Raw genomic sequence first — 4,674 nt, forward strand, 5'->3', positions numbered from 1 at the left:
GGCCAAGTGGAATTGCCAGATGCGATTGTCTATAGAAACGCCGTGAAGTGGGTATGACCACCTTAGGATGGGGAATTTGAAAAATAAATGTTTGGTGCCTTTGCACTGCGAACAAATGACATATCCCTTAGTCCCTTATGGAACCGGCGTTCCTAACTTTAGTCTTCAAACAATCCGTATTGTAATCATTTTTCGATATATGTCTATATATGCTGTTTTTGTGCCCAATGACAAGGATGAATGATTATCGCATATACTAGTCACACATATGAACTTTTTTTTTTAAGAGTTTTGAAAACACTTCTTGGTAGATCTGACCTCCTAAGAGGCTAATAACCAATTTTTTTTTTTTGTGATTCTTCATGGGTTACCTTAGATGTCATTTTTCATGGGCTATCTCTGAGTTCACTCGGCTGGGATAGGGAGATGTAGTTTAAGCTGGTTGGTTTTTTTCGCCGCGGCAGATCATTGGTTTATTGGTTTCTTACACGTTATGGAATATTTGGCTCATAACCTGTGACCACGCAATAGAATTTTTGTGCTGGTCAGCAACACAGCGGTTCGCTACTCATTCTCTCCTCATCTCGCCGATGGTGTGAGGAGGATTAGCCATTGGAATGTGTTGACCTGGTTACGTGGGGTTCTATGTAAGACTGGTTTCGGTTTAGTGTGGTTAGATCTACAGAAGGTGTGTGTCTAGAATATTCTTTTTTCTATATTTTTGATGGGAACTAAGTTTCTGACGATATCTTCTATCTTAATTTTTTTGTGGCCGCTTGCTATTCGAAAATTTTTGTTATCTTAGCGTATTTTTTCTTTTTTTTTTTTTTTATTTTATGTATATATTTTTTTAGTTTTACATGGAATTTTTTTTTCTTTTTGTTGTCAGTGCAACTAGGGTCTTACAGAATCATTTTCTTTCTTTGCATGTCCTCATTCCTCGGTGTCTCCCGACGTCCAGGTTTATTTCTTGACTAACGCATCTGGCAATTTCATTTTGGTTCTTTTCACCTCGGTACGTTTCAATATTGGAAATTGATATCTTTCTGAATGATCTAATTTTGGACTCGATCGTCAAGCAGGATTTTTTGCGATTTGTTTATCTTTTTGAAGTTGTTCATCCATGGTCAATGCCATTGTTTTAGCGTTTTCTATGTTTCTAGTTTGTGAGAAGCTTTTGGTTACCCTGCCAGGAAGGTAGAGAGGGTGAGTTCCGATATACTTTTTTGACTGCCCAGACCATATTGGTCTCAATTACATGTGGCAAGTTTCGGTTTGAATTGTGAATCTCGTTGTTTTGTTCTTCTTGTTCATGTTAAGACGTCTTTTTTGATGATGTTTACTGACTCACCGGAGCGGCTTTACCATGATTTCTCCCCCTCACTGGTGTATTTATTGAAGCCAGGCACTAATCCGGCTGTCGCAGAGAGTATACCATCGCTGTTTTAGAATGTAAGTCTGGCGGGGAGTGTCGGGTGTGTCGTGGACTATGTGCAATTTGTTGAAGATTTGCAAAGGACTTTCTTGACTTCGATCAAGATTCTTTCGTTGTCTCACGGACATGGGGGGTGTCCCTATTTGAGAGGGCTCTGCGGCTAAGCAATGGTCTTTCAATAGGTTCAAGGAGTTTTCTGCTCTTTTGGCACATAATCGATCGGCAACTCAATGTGGTTTATGCAGTAACGTTCTCAAGGAATTGATTTGCAAATCCTTTTTTGTCTTTGGGATGTATTTGCTGAGTTTTGTCTCGGGAGTCGGGCTTTTGCATGACGTGATGTGAAGCAATAGTGTTTTGGGGGTGTCTGGTTGAGACTGGATTTGTGCCGCTATGGATTGATTTTGTTCTACACATCGATTAACGACCTAATATCAGATGTTGTGGGCAAAGAGATGGTATATGTTTGATTAATGCGAAGTCTTTTTCTATGGCACCAGTTTCAGATTAGTTTCTATTTGAAGATTTTTTCATTAAGTTAGTTTTTCGCTTTTATTATTATCTTTATTCAGTTCGAATTGTAATTTTAGCACCATCCGGTTTTTTGATGCTGTGTATTTTATTTCGTTTTAAGGTGTTGTGGCGGGTCAATGGATGTTCCTAGAGTAGAGTCGTGTGGGTCGTTGTGTTGTGTGTTTGTGTGTAGATTTATCGTTTGTCTATCAGATTTGCATGAAAGTTGGAATGGACCTTGTCTCTTTTTATATCCAAGATTTGGTTGCGATTGACTGTGACTGATGGTATTTGCGCGGTGGCCATTGGTCAGGCCATTTTGTCCTAGTTTCCATTTGGAACAGCTGGTATCTTTTACTATTTGTTCCATTGGGTTATGCTTGAGTTGCTCTTAATATGATATCCTTTGCGTTAAGATGCAAGTTTTGCAGAACATCGTTTCGCGTTTGTTTTGTCCCAATAGTTATTTCACAAGTTCTTGGAGAGTTTTATGTAACGGAGGGGGCGAGATAGCTGTTTGTCGTTAGCTGGTGATTTCATGTCTATTCTGTAGACTCCGGTACACATACTTGGTTTTTTTTTTGTCCGTCATGGGGCGACCAGCGAACGTAAGTGGACAATTATAGGTGGGCTTGTATTCAGAGCGTGGTTGTATATATGGTTTTTGTGGTTTTATTTCCGATTTTCTCTTATTTGTCTTCACCACTAGAACGGTGCTTGTTATGTCTGTGGTAGCGAACTTATGTATGTTGGATCGAGGGTGTCATTTTCTTGATTGGTAGTGTTTTAGATCGGTGTATGTTGATGGGGTAATTTCATGTAGTTAGAGTATATCTCATTGTTTTTTTGTGGTCTGCTGAGAGTGATTATGAACAGAACAGGGATCCAAAATTTTCTGTAGATGAATGTATAAGAATATCCTCAGTCGTGTTCTGTATTTTGGGATAATTGCTATGTTTCCACGCTGGTCAATTATCTAAAGTCTGCATTCCCTTTTGTTGTTTGGGCTGTGTCCGACAGTGGTCATTATTTCTCGAGTTTCTACCATTATACTTCAATCAGCTATAGAATTGAGTATCATATTTTTTATTTTCTGATTTGTTTTCTATCCATTAATTCTTCTTCCTCAATTCTAACATATCACACTTGTAGGAGTGATTTAATAATTGAGTTATATTATTTATTCTGATTTTTTGGATATAATACTATTGTAATCTAAGCAATTCATTGATTACTCATTCTAAGCTGTTGATATTACTTTGTGTTATATATACCTTCGTATGATTAATTTATATTGTCGCTAGCGTTCTTTTCTTTTTTTTTTATCTCTATAATCTAGCCAATCAACAATGAATTTTTTCCAGCTAGATCATGTTCGTGAAATCGGTGAAACATATTTTCCTTACAGTCGGTGAGGACGTGAGCTTTGTATTGACGCGAGAGGTTTCCTATTTTTCAAGTTTCTGATTCAATTATTTTTTTTTGATCTCTCTTTGTTTGTTCTACTTATATTCTCATAAGCATCGACCAATGTCATGGGTTTTGCTCATTGAATAGTTTAATAACTGTCACTCGAGTTGCGAATTGTACTCCAAATCGGAGATTACACCGGTTTTTTCATATGTTTTATATTTGTCCCCTTAGACTCGTATATACGAGAGATTGTGTTTTATTGAATACATAAGTTAGTTTTTATGAGATAGAGTCTGTGAGGTGATAACAAAGCGCGGAGTGAGAGTACGGAGAGCTTGTCGCTCTTATAATTTTCTTCCTAATTATGTTGATTGGTGTGACTTGTGGTGATCCCAATTTTTGACGACTATTATAGGAACCTTAGAAGAATGTGTACCGATTATAGAAAGCTGAATCAAGTAACCGCAGACAGCTATTGCCCTAGTCTAAACATCTCAGAACTTGTGAAGAATATCGGGAAAAACAGAGTGTTCTGCAAACTTGATCTTAAGAAAGGTTATTGGCAGGTACCAATGGAACAAAATAGTAAAGCATACACAGCTTGAGTGTTCTGCAAACTTGATCTTAAGAAAGGTTATTGGCAGGTACCAATGGAACAAAATAGTAAAGCATACACAGCTTTCACTGGACCTGATGGCCGCCACTGGCAATATAGGGTCTGTCATGCCATTTGGATTAAAAGGCAGTCCATCAACTTTCATGCGTCTGATGCAAAAAGTTCTACAAAACTATCTAGGAACAATTGCTGATGTTTTCCTTGATGATGTCATAATAAAAGCAGATAATTATGAAAATCTCCTGCATAATCTGAAACTGGTGCTAGAAAGATTCCGCATCTTCAACCTTACACTCTCTTTGGACAAATGTGAATTTGGTGTTAATGATGTTGAATATCTAGGACATCAGATCACCGCCACCCAAAACTTTGCTTCCTCACATCATGCAAAAGCCATCCAAAATCAGAAATATCCAAAGACAAAAAAGGATTTGCAATCATTCCTTGGAATATGCACGTGGTTGCGTGATTATGTGACAAACGCAGCAGAAACTCTTGAACCTTTGTACAAGATGCTTAGTCGCAAGCCCTTCAAATGGAATGATAGTGACAACGAAAAATTTGATGAAGTCAAGAAAGTCTTTGCAAATCTTCAACCATTGCATCGTCCAGACCCCGACCGACCGTTCATTCTACAAACCGATGGTTCTTTGGAAGGATTAGGTGCCTGCTTATACCAGGAGGGGGAAAATGGTAA

At 38.0% G+C, this 4,674-nt stretch overlaps 1 long non-coding RNA gene across 1 annotated transcript; it reads left to right on the forward strand.

The window, feature by feature from the left end:
• Positions 1–3,793: 3,793 nt before the first annotated feature.
• On the forward strand, positions 3,794–4,055 carry LOC113473581. The gene is made up of 2 exons (XR_003395518.1): positions 3,794–3,916; positions 3,995–4,055. It is a non-coding gene; the product is annotated as an uncharacterized LOC113473581 (long non-coding RNA).
• The last annotated feature ends 619 nt before the right edge of the window (positions 4,056–4,674 follow it).

The sequence above is a fragment of the Diaphorina citri genome, unplaced genomic scaffold, assembly GCF_000475195.1.
Source record: "Diaphorina citri unplaced genomic scaffold, Diaci psyllid genome assembly version 1.1 scaffold45051, whole genome shotgun sequence".
NCBI classification, from domain to species: Eukaryota; Metazoa; Arthropoda; class Insecta; order Hemiptera; family Psyllidae; genus Diaphorina; species Diaphorina citri.